This window comes from Ranitomeya imitator, chromosome 7 (assembly GCF_032444005.1).
Source record: "Ranitomeya imitator isolate aRanImi1 chromosome 7, aRanImi1.pri, whole genome shotgun sequence".
Classification (NCBI taxonomy): Eukaryota; Metazoa; Chordata; class Amphibia; order Anura; family Dendrobatidae; genus Ranitomeya; species Ranitomeya imitator.
The window spans coordinates 64156067-64174478 of NC_091288.1; the positions used below are offsets into that span (position 1 = coordinate 64156067).

Here is an 18412-nt window from a genome sequence, read left to right on the forward strand (position 1 = left end):
ATCATTGCACAGCGTGAACACTGACCGGTTGAACTCACACTGTGCAGCGCTGCACAGATGAGTAATCCTTCTCTTTTGTAGATACAAAGCCCTCAGTAAGGGCCATGTTCTGAATAGAAGCTTCTAGTGATGGGTCGTTCCAGACCGATCTAATGGTACCGTCACACTATACCATTTCGATCGCTACGACGGTACGATTCATGACGTTCCAGCGATATCGTTACGATATCGCTGTGTCTGACACGCAGCAGCGATCAGGGATCCTGCTGAGAATCGTACGTCGTAGCAGATCGTTTAGAACTTTCTTTCATCGCTGGATCTCCCGCTGTCATCGCTAGATCGGTGTGTGTGACACCGATCTAGCGATCTAGCGATGCGATCCAGCGATGCGTTCGCTTGTAACCAGGGTAAACATCGGGTTACTAAGCGCAGGGCAGCGCTTAGTAACCCAATGTTTACCCTGGTTACAAGCGTAAATCTAAAAAAAAAAAAAACAGCACATACTTACATTCTGGTGTTCATCAGGTCCCTTGCCGTCTGCTTCCCGCACTGTGACTGCCGGCCGTAAAGTGAAAGCAGAGCACAGTGGCTGTGCTTTCACTTTCACTTTACGGCCGGCAGTCAGTGAGTGCGGGAAGCAGACGGCAAGGGACCTGACGGACACCAGAATGTAAGTATGTGCTGTTTGTTTTTTTTTAGTTTTACGCTTGTAACCAGGGTAAACATCGGGTTACTAAGCACGGTCCTGCGCTTAGTTACCCGATGTTTACCCTGGTTACCCAGGGACCTCGGCATCGTTGGTCGCTGGAGAGCTGTCTGTGTGACAGCTCCCCAGCGACCACACTACGATTTACCTACGATCACGGCCAGGTCATATCGCTGGTCGTGATCGTAGGTAAATCGTATAGTGTGACGGTACCCTAAGACAAAGAGCCGACTCCCTGCTGGAAATGATGGAGGCTGTCACCCTAGTGAGAGCTACTAATTTATATATTCAGAGATATTGGTTATGAATATGTGGTTGTCTGTCTGGATGACTTCTTGGTTTATTTATCTGACATTAAGTCACACATCTGACGTGTTTGTACTGTACTCCAAAGATTCTGAAGCAATGCCCTATTTACTAAACCTGAAAAGCGTGAAATTCTGGTGCAGGAGGTATATTTCTTGTCCACTAATGATTTCCAAATAGACCACTCTAAGGTCCAAACTATTAAAAACTGGGTACATCACAAGTCCCTTAAAGCCTTGCAGCATTTGCTTGGGTTTACAAATTATTATTGCAAATTTATTAGAGATTTTTCCAAGATTGCTAAACCACTCACTAACTTGATTAAGAAGGAGTCAGATTTGGTTGACTGTCAGACTGAGTCTATCCATGTCTTCACTGAAAAAAAAGAACACTATTCAAGTGACTCTGCATTTTTATAACCCAATCTACAACATTCTTTTATTATGGAGGTCTATGTCTCTGAGATTGGAGTGGAACTGGTGCTTTCACAAGGTACTCCATCTCTCACTCAACTTTGTTTACTGTTTGTGCCTTCTTTTCACAGAAATTTTCTCTTGGAGAAAAGCATTCTGGCATTGTTAATTGTGAATTGTTAGCAATTTGAGGAATGGCACCACTTCATCGAAGGTGCCAAATAGCTAGGTACACAAAGATCTGACTTACTTATAATCAGCTGAAAGACTCAACTCTAGGGCTGTGCTCTTTTCAAGATTTGATTTTGGTACTAAAAGTATACACTCTCTAGTAGTTTCTGTCCATCTCAGTCTGAGGACCCTGAATCAGTTCCTATTCTTCCCAGAAGTATCATGGTGTCTTCTGTTTTCCTAGATCTCCTCTGATTCATAGATCCCAAAAGTTCCCAACTAAAAATTATTTGTTCCTCCTCAGTTCCATCCATGAATTTTACAAGAATGCCATGACTCAGTTCTTGCAGACCCCCCAAAGATTAATAATACGATTTCACTTGTGGCCAGGTATGTTTGGTGGTCAACTGTAGTTTGAGACTTTAAGTGATATGTGCGGCTGAGCCAAAAGGCTCCGAACCTGTCCTGTTGGACTCCTCCAGACCGTACCAATTCCAAAAAGCCCTTGCCACCCATCTCTCCATGTACTTTTTTTTTACTGACCTCCCACCACCAGAAGGGAAGGCTGCTATTTGGATAGTTGTGGACACATTTTGCAAATAGTCGAATTTTCTTCTTTTGGCTGGGTTGTCTAACTTTAAAATCTTAAGTAAGTTGTGTATGTAACACATTGTATGTCTACATGGGATTCCTGAAAATGTTTTCGATTGAGGAACTCCGTTTGTTTCCAAATTATGGCGGACATTCTGTTAAAAAAAAACAAAATACAATTGTGCTTTTCATCAGCCTACCACCCAGAGACTAATGGTCAGACTGAACATGCTAATTAGACACTCAAGCAGTTTCTTTGGTGTTAAATCTCTGACCATCAGTCTGACTGGTTAGAAAATTTGCCCTTAGCCAATTCACTATAAACAATCAGCATAAAGAATCTATTAAGACCTCTGCAAGTTTGAATATCTCCCTCACTTTGGTTCCTTTAAGAGTTCTAAATTGGACATCTCTGAGGTCAGAAAAACCGTAGGCAAACCGAGACTAATTTGGTCTGAGTTCAGAGAAAACCCAGGGAAGGCAAAGAATAGACAGGCTTCTTCTGCCAATAAGCAATGCTCTGATGGACCTTGTTTTAGAGTTTGGGACCAGGTGTGGTTGTCCACCAGAAATCTTACACTTAAGGTTCCCTCCGGTAAGCTAGGGCCCAAACTCATTGGGCCATATGAAATTGAGATCATCAACCCTCTCGGCTTACATTTAAAACTCCCCTTTACATTTTGTATACCCAACATATTCCATAAATCCCTGCTCAAGATATATCATTCGCCTGTTCACCCTATCAGTAATCCTCTTTCTCTCATCCTGGTCATGGGCAGTCTTGAGTACGAAGTACAAAAGATCTTCGTCTCTCAGGCTGTGAGAGGATCTCTTCAATATCTTGTTCATTGAAAGGATTATGGCCCTGTAGAAAGATCAGAGATGCCGTCTATCTGATCAAAAAATCAAATTAATGTTTTCCTGATTAACCTGGCACTAAGTGTCCGGAGGCCCTTTGTAAAAGAGTGGGATACAGTGCCATCTCAATTGGTGCCTGCACATCCTGTCTCTGCATCTGGCAGCATGTGGTTCCGCACTCTTGTTGCAGGTGATGCAAGGCAACTATTCAAGTTCTGTGTCCCCTGGGACGTGTAGTTCCGTTCATGCTTGGTGTAACGCCCACAGGGTGGGACAAGGTATAGTGGACTCACTAGACCACTGATGGTGCAGTGGCGGCTGTATACCCGATACTCAAAAGACAGGAGAGTGGATCTCATAAACCAAATGATATTTATTAACAAGGTAACAACAAAAAGGAAAATGGTGTCAGAGGGAAAGAACCTCTGGATCACAACACTGTACCACGTAGTGGAGCACCGGGCTAGGTGCACCCCTATACAGGGATTCCCCCGTCACAACACCAGATGGCCTGAATGCCACGAAAGCAGGACCAGAGGACGACCCATACTGACAAACTTTCAACACAGTAGAATACTTGGGCCTGCTGGTGGAGAGAATCCCAGAAGCTCCATGAAGTCCAGAAAGGTTGATCCCACTGGTAGCTGGGTCAAGGGGGTTCCGTGAGGAGAGGCAAGACAACTTGGAGTGGGAACCAGAGAGACCAGAGAAGTCCAGGATGGGAATTGCCAGAAGAGGACTCTGTGAAAATAGAGGTATAATTAAGGTGCAGAGCACAGCAGAGTGTGGCCTGAAGCTGGGGCAACTATCCAGAGAATGAACACGTTGCCCAGGCACCTCCCTTAAGGGGAGGGTGCTTTTTATGCACAGAGCATAAAGCACAGAGAGCCCTAATAGCGAACAGGTGCCCTGCTGTTTTAAGTATGTGCAGGAAGCGGGGCGCGGCTCCTAAGAGCATTTTCAGGAGGCCTGCCAAGAGGACGCAGGTTCTTAGCAGAGAAAGGAGCCGCTGAACGTCTGGAGCCACGGACAGGGTAAGTAAAGCTGTGTAATAGGCGCTGGTCTCCCTGCGCAGCGGAGACCGGACCTGCGGCTGAGGGCATGACACTTGGAGATCAAAAGTTAACTTTTAGCAGTGTTGCTTCCTCTTCTTTGGCCTTGGTGGGGATGAAAGCTATTTAAGTTCCTAAAACCTCCTGTTATAATTTGACTAGCTTAAGTGAACAGCCTACTATACTGCTTTAATTCCCAGTATATATTCCTGATTTTGACCTAGGCTTGTTTTTTTTTCTATTTTCCTGCCTTACGATTTTGTCCCTGTTCTTACCTAGCTATCAGACCATTCTTCTTGCCTGCTCATACCACCAAACAGCAGCTAACACTGTGACCTTAGCTTAGGGTTCCCTGTTAAGTCCAGATCCCTGAATAAGGGTTAAAGGGAAATAGCGAGGCAACTGCTGGGATCTGGAAAATGGAATAGCTAAGTCCAAGCCTGTTCGTGGTAACTTAGTAGCTCTAAAGATGATTACCCTTTTACAAGAACTCCACTTCGACTCTAGTTGACCCTTTTTGGGTTGAAGATGGAGCCAAAAGCAACTCCCAAATCTACTGCCTGTTTTTAGAAGACATATTTTTCAAGCAAATGTACAGGAAAAAGTCTGCATCTTCCAAGAAAACCAAGATTTTTCTGCAAGACAATGCTCCATTGCATGCAGTGAAATCTCCACTGCTTGGCTGCCAGTAAAAATCTGACGATATGTGTCATGGGGTTACCATGACAGTGTAGAGCCAGAAGATCGCAGCGTCTGATTGCTCCTACTCCAGCACTGAGAAGTATTTCTCCTTCATTTTAAATGTGTTAATTTCTTGTAGCAGAACAGGGGTTAATCAGCCATGTTGGAAATCCCTGTGTTCACAGCTGGGCTCAGTAGCCCCTCCTTCCTTTCCCCTTTATAATCTGGGCTCTGTTACAAATCCTTGTCAGATCTAGCATTTGCTGCATGACTAACAGTGGGAGAGGAGTACATATGAGAAGGAGAGTTGAAGGAGTTATCTGTGACTTGGTTTGTATGTGTGGCAACTCCCTATCCTTCTCTATTTTGGTTTATTCCCCTAACTTCTCACCCCGGTGCTTTCCTCTGTTACATGTGAGTGAATATTTTGTATGCCTGGAGCTTTATGTTAACCCTCATTTGTGTTGCCTTGTTTGTCAGGTTGGTGTACTACGGTACACAGTAGTGCCCCCTCTTACCTGGGTGGGGGAAGAGAACAGACAGCTAACTCAGCAGATAAGGCAAGGATGGAGGCCCCGGCATCTTTGCCATCTGAAGTATCCCGGGGAGCAGGGTGAGCTAGGGCACCCCCTGGTTTTAGGATCAGGGGAGGAGGCCCGGGTCCCGGGTCACCCGACAGCTGTATCTTGATAGTACAGTCCCACAATCAGGAATTGTGTCAGGTTTAACGCTTTTTATTTACACAGGGTCAAACCGCGTCCAGATGTTACAGCACTGTGGATGGGATTTCTAGAAATCCCATGTCCACTATGTGTGGATGCCAGCCTGTGGACCTCCCATGGACACTGACATGCGGCGTTCCTTTCAAGACAGTAGCATGTCAATTTCTCTTGTGGAGATGCTAGTTTTGTCATCTATGCTTATCACCTATAGGAATACTGTCATGGGTTTACGGTGACAGAGATGAGCTAGAAGACCACAGCGTCTGATTTCACATACTCTTGCACTGATTGGAAACACTTCACCATCATATTAAACAATGCAGGGGATAATCTGTTCAGTTGAGAGCTCCAGGAGCTTTCCTGCCTTGAGTGACTGTTCACTTTTGGCCTTTCCTCTCTGCTATATATACTCACCCATAGCAATCTGGGTGCCAGTGTTAATTTCATACAATATGGTTCTGGAGTTGGAGGTGTTGGTTGTTTGAGGAGACGTTTTGAGTGTTGTTCAGAAGACTCTTGCCTGGTGATTTGTCAGCGTGCATATCCTCAGCCTCTCCTATTTGGTTCTTCCTTCCTTTACATCCCGGTGTTGCACTCTGATTTTCTTGAGTGCATATTTGTATAATTGGTATTTTCATCTATCCCTGTATGTCTTCCCTTGATAGTCTGGTTTTATGTATTCTTGTACACTACATCTCCTCACTTACCTGGGTGAAGGAGGGGACATATAAGGTTTGTTTAAGGAGTTCAGCAAGGCATGTGGCCCCGGTGTCTTCACCATTCAAAGTAATCCAGGGAGCAGCGATAGCCAGGGCTCCCCTAGCTTTAGGGATAGGAAAGGAGCCCCTAGCCCCAGGATATCCTGCAACAGTGCCCTGACAAACACATTTTGCAGTCTGAAGACACAAAAGAGCACAGTGAGGTCAAAAATACTCTGTTGTAAAAAAAATCACAATAATAAGCAAGTGCTAGTCAAAAGATGGAAAAAACAGGGTATTTAGTTGATACGTTTTTTTGCAAAAAAATGTATAATAAGCTGCTCCACCAATCGTCAAGGTATACAATATAGAGCAGTCCTAACTAATGTATATAATCCCTATCTGATGTATTTAAAAACCTGATCATCTGTATTGTACCTGTATAAGCAGGGTTCAGAGAGGGAATATCCATGTGGACATGCTGGATGGAACAGCTTTGATGCAAATGACCCATAAGGAGTGGTGGACTCCCTAGTCTTGTAGAAACAAGAGAACAATTTATAGAACCAGAAGCACATGGGCTACTTGCACATTGAACAAGTCTGTAGGAACCTGTTCACACACCATCAAGAAACTTGAAGACACGAAAGAGCACAGTGAGGTCAAAAATACTCTGTTGTAAAAAAAACACAGTAATAAGCAAGTGCTAGTCAAAAGATGGAAAAAACAGGGTATTTAGTTGATACATTTTTTTGCAAAAAAAATGTATACTAAGCTGCTCCACCAATCGTCAAGGTATACCCATATAGAGCAGTCCTAACTAATGTATATAATCCCTAGCTGATGTATTTAAAAACCTGATCATCTGTATAGTACCTGTATAAGCAGGGTTCAGAGAGGGAATATCCATGTGGGCATGCTGGATGGAACAGCTTTGATGCAAATGACCCATAAGGAGTGGTGGGCTCCCTAGTCTTGTTGAAACAAGATAACAATTATAGAACCAGAAACACATAGGCTACTTGCACATTGAACAGTCTGTAGGAACCTGTTAACACCTTTGGCACGCATGTGAATAAAGGACTTTTAGATTTATCCTCATGCTGGTGAGTGCTACACTTTTATTCTTTATATTGTTCATTCGGCGGCATCCAGAATTTGTGTAAGCACCATTACCAGCTGTTATTTTACTGCGGAGTTCAGATTGCTGTGGATCTGTGTCTGAGAAGTGGTGATTTAGTACCCCAGTGCTGTTCATTTTTGTCTTTTTTTTTATGGATCTGCAAATAAGACTGAATTACTAGATCTGAAACCTCTGCCACTAAAGCTCCACTCCCCACCCAGTGCCACCTCCTCCTGCTTGACGGACAGTTCCTTTGCATGAAGGCACACAGCATAGAGGCAGTCATGTTAAGCAGGATGCTGTTCTGGACAGGGAATAAAGTTCGAGTGACAGAGGCTTCAGATCTACAGTAGCTCTTCAGCCTCATTTGCATATTAATTCAAATATTGATTTCCTATTTACCAAGGAACGACTGGCAATATAGAGCTGCAATTGTCTTTTAAAGAGCTACATGTATACATAAATAGATTTCGAGGTTAAATCCTGCTGACAGATTCCCTTCTAAAGTGCTCTCATCGTCATCATCATTTGTATTCCATATTCTGAAACTAGCTGTTCTTAGTCAATGTCTTGAAGAGTTGAAGTGCATCCTTCAAACTAGGTAAATTGTGTTTTTTAAAAGTGTTTTGCCCTCCCCAACTGAGTATGTGTTTATAAGCAAACTGAAAATATATTGTGGCCATTGGTACCAAAGTTTTTGCAAACAGTGACATTTCTAATATGTTCTGCATTGTTAGAAATGACAAGATATGCTGTAAAAGAGCATTGCTTCATGTCAGTTCATCCACAAACTGTCCACAAAAATATCCTACATCAGCTGAGGAATTTTCACCCCAGAGCAATTGAAGCACCATGACCCAAGTTAATATCTGGTTAGTTAAGACCTCTAATCAGTATTGTAGCAGCCGATGCAGACCACGCCATATGATCATGCAGCTGACCCCTCAGCTTATGCAATGTTTAATCTATGGATTAAACAAAAAATACAAAAAACACCACAAATGATACAGAAAAAAAGGGCAAATGAAGGAATGAATCAGCCCACAGTCTTTACCTATTTTCGTAATTCCTACCCACAAGGGTTCAACTTCCTCATAATCAAGGTTACACTGGGGTGTCTTGGGCCCACAGGAGGAATTGATTCTAGGAGCCCACCTTACAGCTTAATTCAAATACCTGTAAGCCGTTATCTCCGTTATAGCAGAACGTTGACTGTACCACATGCTACTGGCTCTGGGCTTGGGTTAGGAGGTGTCTTGGCGGTGCGAGGCTGGAGCATTTATATCGTGGTAGTTGGTTTCAAGAACATGTCGGTGGTGCAAGTCATGAGCGGAGTCCCTGCTCTGCACATTGATTTTCTGGTAGTGGCGCTCAGGAAAATGGCCACTGGAGGCAGCAAATACGCAGATTGAGATCTCAGCTCATCATTCAACTGAGATTTAAATCTTCCTGATCTACATTTTCCTCAAGTTCACTGCTTGGAGATCAGTGGCTCCTGCCTCGCACTGCTGGAACACCACCTCCCATCCGAAAGCCCGCAGCATCCCCCCTCTCCTGCCACCGCCGGCTTCCTGCAGTGGCAACCCCGTCTCCTGTGACCCCACTTCGCTGCCGCCTCCCCTCAAGGTAAGCTACATCTGAATTATAAGACGCACCCCCATTTTCCTCCCAAATTTTGGGAGAAAAAAGTGCGTCTTGTCTGAAAAATATGGTACACACATGTGACAGCATATACAGTGTATCATACAGGTGACAGCACGTACCGTGCAACTTACATTTTTACTCACAATTCTGAGAGGATTCTGTCACTGAACAGAAATGTCCAGGACAGCCGAGGACAGTTTGTTTTGTTTGTCCATCAGCTCCGTCCTCCTGTCACCCAGTAAACCTATCAGAATGTTCTCAGGCAAAGAAAAGTTATCTTCTGTTTTAGTCGTTGCTCCTCTCATCCGCTTGTCCTGTCAGGTTCAGTAAATAGAGGAACATGTGCTCACGATACCTGAAGGATGCTGCTCGCACCTGACATCTGTACGCAGCCCCTCCTAAAATATCACAGCTGCAAAACCACTATGGGAGCTGATATATTTAAAATCCTGACAGTTCACTAAATAAAGATGACTTTTTTTTTGCTCATTCTTTGCTAAATAAAGGTATTTAGTAAATGTTGTATTATTTAAATGTATTTTATTTTCGCTAAGAAACCCTTTAAAGGTTCTTGCCTTCAGCTTGCAGCCTAATTCTTTAACATTATTGTTAAGGATCCTCCACCTATCACCTATTCTCTGATTTACTCACACATGGACCATGACTGCTGGATCATCACCAGTCCCGGCAGTAAATTATTAGCCCGTTCCAGAAAATGCCAAATCCTGGCACCGGGATACAGCAAATCATTTGGTTAATCAGTGTTGGCGACAATTTATTCTATTTTCCTTATTATAGAATGCAATATATATACAACTGTTTTACCCGACCTACCATACCACCTTCCTGGCTACCAGCTAGGTTATTCTTACAGCTGTTGGTAGAGCCATCTCCACTAGGATGGCCATTTCTGTGACATACAACCTTGAATCATTACAAAATTTGTACATTTTGCTTGGAAGTACAGATACAGGAGAGTTATTTCTTTTCATAGAACCCTTTCCACTGCTAATTATTACGTTAACCCAGTTTCATGCTTGTTTTGCCTGATCCATACTGTACATTGAAGGAAACCTTTAATCCTCCTATCCATTATCCAATCCAGCAAAAAACAGTAATGAATAATAAAAAGTAAGGTAAAGTTAATTACTTACAGTTATTGAACGTCTTCTTTCAAATCCTATTTTTTTACCCACCTCTTTCCTTTTATAGCACCTTAGTTCAACCACATCAGAAAGCAAAGCAAGCCAATTGGGTGGGCAAAGGAGGGACACAGAATTCTACGAAATTAACTGGGTGGATCTATAAAAGACATGCAGGCAATTGGAACTATCAAGTGAATGATAGATACAAAAAACATCACAGGCATGATACAATTCCAGGAACTGTGATGTGTAGAGGCTTTCTGAGGCAGGTGCTACTTATGAAACATGAACAGATAGGCATCACTGATGAAGAATCACTGCACGCGAGCTGCTAGTCTGTGAACACAATAATGAGCAAAATAAAGCTATACACTAAAGATATGGCACAACACAATCCAAATTCATATTGCTCAACAAATCTTTATAGTATCAAAAAAAGAGAAGTAAACAGAAACAATAAAAACACCTTAAAAAAAGACCTCTCAGTTGCTCCAAAAATTAAACTACCTCATAAAACATCCTTCAACTCCCCCGATTCCACAGCTTTTTTCCCTTGTTTTGCCCTGCTTTGCTCCATTTCAAAGATATTAACATTTATTGCTTTTGAATCGCATTATGTGAATTCTCTGGTTGTAGACCAACTGAGCATGTTTTCAGAGTCTTTTCTGGGGGAATGCGCTTTCATCCCAGATACTGCCACTCACACCTCAGTAGCTGTTCAAGGAGACTCAGATGCTGACAAGCTGTATTTGGCTGCCTCTAGGAAGAAAGGGTGAAAGCGCCAGACTGTTAAGAAGCACTCAATTAGTCTGCATTCATAGATTGCACATACTGTTACCAAAAGCAGCAAATGGAGTGATGCAACGCAAAATGGAAAATAGCAGCAGAATCGTGGAAACTTTGGAGTTTTACAAGGTATTTAACTCCTGTCTCTGAGTGACAGCTCTCCTTTAAAAATAGAAATAACTGAGGACAACAACAAAACACCTGCTAAAGGTTTGGTTAGGTTTGGAATATTTCACAATGTTCACCAGCTTGCCGACAGTTCGCTGAACTTATCCGAGCCCCCTTTGAATTCAATGGGAGGCCAAACCAAATGCATAGACAACAACGTCAGGGGACCATCAGCGATCAGGTTAATCTTTTTTTTATATTGATAGATCGGGCAATTCTGAAAGTGGCATTACCAAATATGTGTATGTTTGATTTTTTTCATTGTTTTATTTTGAATGGGGCGAAAAAAGGTTGATTTGAACTTTTATTTATTTTTTTTATACATATTTTTTAAAACATTTTTTTTACTTTTGGCATGCTTCAATAGTCTCCATGGGAGACTGGAAGCTGCCATAACCCAATTGGCTCTGCTACATACAAGTAATGATCAGATCGCCTCTATTTAGCAGAATTGCTCACTTTCGAAGAGTGCCGACCACCGGGTGCTGCTCACAGCAAGCCAGCAGTGACAACCATAGAGGTCTCTAGGAGTCACAATTGCCAGAAGCGCAAGTTAAATGCCACTGTCCGTGGCATTTATCGGGTTAATAGCCACCTGCGGCTCTTACGGGCACATGTCAGCTGTTAAAAACAGCTGACGTGTCTGGAGAGATGTGGGCTCAACGCCAGCGCCCACATCAAAGGGAGGGTGCCTGACATCGGCGTACATTTATGCCCAATGTCGGAAAGGGGTTAAAAAGCATTAGTGGAAATTCTATCATTTACCAAACTTTGGCCAAATTTTTCCGATTTTGATGAAAATGCTGGTGAATCCGAACAAGAATGTGTAAGGTTTATGCCGAATGTGAGATTGACGAGCGTTGTTCTTTTTTTTTTCTATGCTGAAGTTAGTTCTTAATGACATTGGATGTATGCTTGGAGTCATTTTAATGCTGCAAAATAAATTTAGAGCCAGACAACTCCTCGATTGTATTGCAGTATGGATAAGTATCTTCCCGAATTTCTCAGCATTGGGAACACTATTACCCTTGACCAATTTCCCACCTTCATTGCTAAAAACCAGCCTCAAACTTGCAAAGAACCTCTGCAATGCTTCACTATTGCCTGCAGATATTCATTATTGTACCAATCTCAAGTTCTTCAGCAAACAATCTGCTTTCTGTTACAGTCAAATAGTGTACATTTCTACACATCAGTCCAGAGTACCTGCTACAATTTTTCTGCACCCCAGTTCCTATGCTTTCATGGTTGAGTCACTTTGCTGTGTTGTCATATAAAAAGTATGGTTATTTGCTGCAAGTCATTCTTGAAGACCAGTTGTGACATCTCAGAACAATAAGTGGCTGTAGCTGCTTCCCACTGGTTACTGCTATTTCTGAGCCGATGGCTCTGTTGGACATTTTGGCGTAATGTGTCTTTTTTCTACTGCACTAAGTTTTCTTGGCTGACCACTGCACTTACAACCCCCAAGGTTATCCATTTATTATTATCCAATATGCAATACTATCAGGTATTGCCTCCAAATGTATTCTGCAGTAGGGCAACAGCTTCAAATATCCAGGCAATGTCATTAAGAACGATCTTCAGTATAGGGCCACGTGCACACGTTGAGTATTTGGTCACTATTTTACATTAGTATTTGTAAGCCAAAACCAGAAGTGGGCGAAAAATGCAGAAGTGGTGCAAGTGTTTATATCATACTTTTTCGCAAACTCCTCACTCCTGATTTTGGCTTACAAATACTTATGAAAAATACTGACCAAATACTGAAAATGTGGACATAGCCTAAAGAAGAGAAAAGAAGTCCTGGAAGTGAAGATATGGCATCCACAGAATGCTGATCTCAACATTATTGAGTCTGTCTGAGATTTTATGAAAAGACCATTGAATTTGTGCAAGCGATATCAAGAGAAGATCTGTAGCTAGCTCTCTAAGATGTTTGGGACAAGCAAAGTGTGGTCCCACTAAATATTCATTTGATTTAGGTTTCTATTTTGGTCATTCAGAATTCTGATTTTGCAGCATTTCTCCACACCTTCCTATCAGTGTACACCTGTAATTGTTATAATACCCTAAGTGCCTCTATAATATAATTCCCCAAGAGTTTTAACCTTAACAATAAGCAATGCCCCAAGTGCCCCTACAAATTAATAACGGCCCCTCAATTCCCCCTCCCCCAACTTGTAAAACCCCCTTAACTTCCACGTTTATACTAGTACTGTCCCATCAGCACGCTTGTGACATGATCGCAGTGAGCGGATATGTTGTCAAGAAAATCAGGAGTCTGTTGATGACCCGTCATTTTGATTTTCCTGTGAAAGTCGGCTTGTGGCATTTCTGAAGCACTGCTATGTATAGCACAAGCAATAAGATGATCGCATCTTCAAGTCCACTTTTAAAATTATAAAAAAAAAAACCCACAACTTCAAATCACCTTCATTTTGCCCCATTGAAAATATAACTATGGAAAAAAAACACATATTTGGTATAGCCGAATTCAGAATTTGCTTGATCCACCGAAATATGAAAAACTTAATCCGATCAGTAAACAGTGTAGCAAGGAAAAAAATTAATCAAAAAGCCAGAGTTACATTTTTTTTGTCCTCCTCAACATTGCAATGAAATGCAATTAGAGGTGATCAAAACATCATCTCAAAATGGTATCATTAACCCCTTTCTGCCATTAGACGTACTATTCCGTCCATGTGGGGTGGGCCTTAATTCCCATGGACGGAATAGTACGTCATATGCGATCGGCAGCGCTCACGGGGGGAGCGCCGCCGATCGCAGCCGGGTGTCAGCTGCTTATCGCAGCTGACATCCGGCACTATGTGGCAGGAGCGGTCACGGACCGCCCCCGGCACATTAACCCCCGGCACACCACGATCAAACATGATCGCGATGTGCCGGCGGTACAGGGAAGCATCGCGCAGGGAGGGGGTTCCCTGCGGGCTTCCCTGAGCCCCCCGCAGCAACGCGATGTGATCGCGTTGCTGCGAGGGTCTTACCTCCCTCCCTGAATGCTCCAGGCCCGGATCCAAGATGGCCGCGGATCCGGGTCCTGCAGGGAGGGAGGTGGCTTCACAGAGCCTGCTCAGAGCAGGCACTGTGAAGCCTGCAGTGCTGCAAGTCAGATCAGTGATCTGACAGAGTGCTATGCAAACTGTCAGATCATTGATCTGTGATGTCCCCCCCTGGGACAAAATAAAAAAGTAAAAAAAAATTTTTTCCAAATGTGTAAAAAAAAAATATATATATATTCCTAAATAATGAAAAAAAAAAAAAAAATATTATTCCCATAAATACATTTCTTCATCTAAATAAAAAAAAAACAATAAAAGTGCACATATTTAGTATCGCCGCGTCCGTAACGACCCGACCTATAAAACTGGCCCACTAGTTAACCCCTTCAGTAAACACCGTAAGAAAAAAAAGAGGCAAAAAACAACGCTTTATTATCATAGCGCCGAACATAAAGTGGAATAACACGCGATCAAAAAGACCGATATTAATTCCCATTGTACCGCTGAAAATTTCATCTTGTCCCGCAAAAAACGAGCCACCATACAGCATCATCAGCAAAAAAATAAAAAAGTTATAGTCCTGAGAATAAAGCGATGCAAAAATAATTATTTTTTCTGTAAAATAGTTTTTATCGTATAAAAGCGCCAAAACATAAAAAAATTATACAAATGAGGTGTCGCTGTAATCGTACTGACCCGAAGAATAAAACTGCTTTATCAATTTTACCAAACGTGGAACGGTATAAACGCCTCCCCCAAAAGAAATTCATGAATAGCTGGTTTTTGGTCATTCTTCCTCACAAAAATCAGAATAAAAAGCGATCAAAAAATTTCACGTGCCCGAAAATGTTACCAATAAAAACGTCAACTCGTCCCGCAAAACACAAGACCTCACATGACTCTGTGGACCAAAATATGGAAAAATTATAGCTCTCAAAATGTGGTAACGCAAAAAATATTTTTTGCAATAAAAAGCGTCTTTCAGTGTGTGATGGCTGCCAATCATAAAAATCCGCTAAAAAACTCGCTATAAAAGTAAATCAAACCCCCCTTCATCACCCCCTTAGTTAGGGAAAAATTAAAAAAATGTATTTATTTCCATTTTCCCATTAGGGCTAGGGTTAGGGATAGGGTTAGGGCTAGGGTTAGGGTTAGGGCTATGGTTAGGGCTAGGGTTAGGGCTAGGGTTAGGGTTAGGGCTAGGGTTAGGGCTAGGGCTAGGGCTAGGGTTAGGGTTAGGGTTAGGGCTAGGGTTAGGGCTAGGGTTAGGGCTAGGGTTAGGGTTAGGGTTGGGGCTACAGTTAGGGTTGGGGCTAAAGTTAGGGTTAGGGTTTAGATTACATTTACAGTTGGGAATAGGGTTGGGATTAGGGTTAGGGGTGTGTCAGGGTTAGAGGTGTGGTTAGGGTTACCGTTGGAATTAGGGTTAGGGGTGTGTTTGGATTAGGGTTTCAGTTATAATTGGGGGGTTTCCACTGTTTAGGCACATCAGGGGCTCTCCAAACACGACATGGCGTCCGATCTCAATTCCAGCCAATTCTGCAGTAAAACAGTGCTCCTTCCCTTCCGAGCTCTCCCGTGTGCCCAAACAGGGGTTTACCCCAACATATGGGGTATCAGCGTACTCAGGACAAACAGGACAACAACTTTTGGGGTCCAATTTCTCCTGTTATCCTTGGGAAAATACAAAACTGGGGGCTAAAATATAATTTTTGTGGGAAAAAAAAGATTTTTTATTTTCACGGCTCTGCGTTATAAACTGTAGTGAAACACTTGGGGGTTCAAAGCTCTAAGAACACATCTAGATGAGTTCCTTAGGGTGTCTAGTTTCCAAAATGGTGTCACTTGTGGGGGGTTTCTACTGTTTAGGTACATTAGGGGCTCTGCAAACGCAATGTGACACCTGCAGACCATTCCATCTAAGTCTGCATTCCAAATGGAGCTCCTTCCCTTCCGAGCCCTCCCATGCGCCCAAACAGTGGTTCCCCCCACTTATGGGGTATGAGCGTACTCAGGACAAATTGGACAACAAATTTTGGGGTCCAATTTCTCCTGTTACCCTTGGGAAAATACAAAACTGGGGGCTAAAAAATAATTTTTGTGGGAAAAAATTTTTGTTTTATTTTTACGGCTCTGCATTATAAACTTCTGTGAAGCCCTTGGTGGATCAAAGTGCTCAAAACACATCTAGATAAGTTCCTTAGGGGGTCTACTTTCCAAAATGGTGTCACTTGTGGGGGGTTTCAATGTTTAGGCACATCAGTGGCTCTCTAAACGCAACATGGCGTCCCATCTCAATTCCTGTTAATTTTGCATTGAAAAGTCAAACGGTGCTCCTTCCCTTCCGAGCTCTCCCATGCGCCCAAACAGTGGTTTACTCCCACATATGGGGTATCAGCGTACTCAGGACAAATTGTACAACAACTTTTGGGGTCCAATTTCTCCTGTTACCCTTGGGAAAATACAAAACTGGGGGCTAAAATATAATTTTTGTGGGAAAAAAAGATTTTTTATTTTCACGGCTCTGCGTTATAAACTGTAGTGAAACACTTGGGGGTTCAAAGCTCTAAGAACACATCTAGATGAGTTCCTTAGGGTGTCTAGTTTCCAAAATGGTGTCACTTGTTGGGGGTTTCTACTGTTTAGGTACATTAGGGGTTCTGCAAACGCAATGTGACACCTGAAGACCATTCCATCTAAGTCTGCATTCCAAATGGCGCTCCTTCCCTTCCGAGCCCTCCCATGTGCCCAAACAGTGGTTCCCCCCCACTTATGGGGTATCAGCCTACTTAGGACAAATTGGACAACAAATTTTGGGGTCCAATTTCTCCTGTTACCCTCGGGAAAATACAAAACTGGGGGCTAAAAAATAATTTTTGTGGGAAAAAATTTTTGTTTTATTTTTACGGCTCTGCATTATAAACTTCTGTGAAGCCCTTGGTGGGTCAAAGCGCTCACCACACATCTAGATAAGTTCCTTAGGGGGTCTACTTTCCAAAATGGTGTCACTTGTGGGGGTTTCTACTGTTTAGGTACATTAGGGGCTCTGCAAACGCAATGTGACACCTGCAGACCATTCCATCTAAGTCTGCATTCCAAATGGCGCTCTTTCCCTTCCGAGCCCTCCCATGCGCCCAAACAGTGGTTCCCCCCCACTTATGGGGTATCAGCGTACTCAGGACAAATTGGACAACAAATTTTGGGGTCCAATTTCTCCTGTTACCCTTGGGAAAATACAAAACTGGGGGCTAAAAAATAATTTTTGTGGGAAAAAATTTTTGTTTTATTTTTACGGCTCTGCATTATAAACTTCTGTGAAGCCCTTGGTGGGTTAAAGCGCTCAAAACACATCTAGATAAGTTCCTTAGGGGGTCTACTTTCCAAAATGGTGTCACTTGTGGGGGGTTTCAATGTTTAGGCACATCAGTGGCTCTCTAAACGCAACATGGTGTCCCATCTCAATTCCTGTCAATTTTGCATTGAAAAGTCAAACAGCGCTCCTTCCCTTCCGAGCTCTCCCATGCGCCCAAACAGTGGTGTATCCCCACATATGGGGTATCAGCGTACTCAGGACAAATTGTACAACAACTTTTGGGGTCCAATTTCTTCTCTTACCCTTGGGAAAATAAAAAATTGGGGGAGAAAAAATAATTTTTGTGAAAAAATAAGATTTTTTATTTTTACGGTTCTGCATTATAAACTTCTGTGAAGCACTTGGTGGGTCAAAGTGCTCACCACACCTCTAGATAAGTTCCTTAGGGGGTCTACTTTCCAAAATGGTGTCATTTGTGGGGGGTTTCAATGTTTAGGCACATCAGTGGCTCTCCAAACGCAACATGGCGTCCCATCTCAATTTTTGCATTGAAAAGTCAAATGGCGCTCCTTCCCTTCCAAGCTCTCCCATGCGCCCAAACAGTGGTTTACCCCCACATATGGGGTATCAGCGTACTCAGGACAAATTGTACAACAACTTTTGGGGTCCAATTTCTTCTCTTACCCTTGGGAAAATAAAAAATTGGGGGCAAAAAATAATTTTTGTGAAAAAATATGATTTTTTATTTTTACGGTTCTGCATTATAAACTTCTGTGAAGCACTTGGTGGGTCAAAGTGCTCACCACTAGAGTTGAGCGACCTTGACCTTTTTAGAGTCGAGCCGGGTTTTGCGAAACCCGACTATGTCCAAAGTCGGGTCGAGTGAAATCGGCCGATTATGACGTAAAGTCGGGATCGACCGAAACACGAAACCCAATGCAAGTCAATGGGGCAGCATAGTCGGCAGTGAGTGGGGGCCAGGAAAACACCTAGAGTGCCCATTTTAATGTCA

At 42.8% G+C, this 18412-nt stretch overlaps 1 protein-coding gene across 2 annotated transcripts in view; it reads right to left on the bottom strand.

Moving 5' to 3' along the window:
- The window catches only part of LOC138644709 (putative methyltransferase DDB_G0268948), a 103722-nt gene extending 93588 nt beyond the window's left edge, over positions 1-10134 (bottom strand). For both annotated transcript variants that reach the window (XM_069733393.1, XM_069733392.1), the window contains exon 1: positions 10120-10134. The gene's annotated coding sequence lies outside the window, so the exon portion shown is untranslated. The remainder of the gene's footprint in view (positions 1-10119) is intronic.
- Between the last annotated feature and the right edge of the window lie 8278 nt (positions 10135-18412).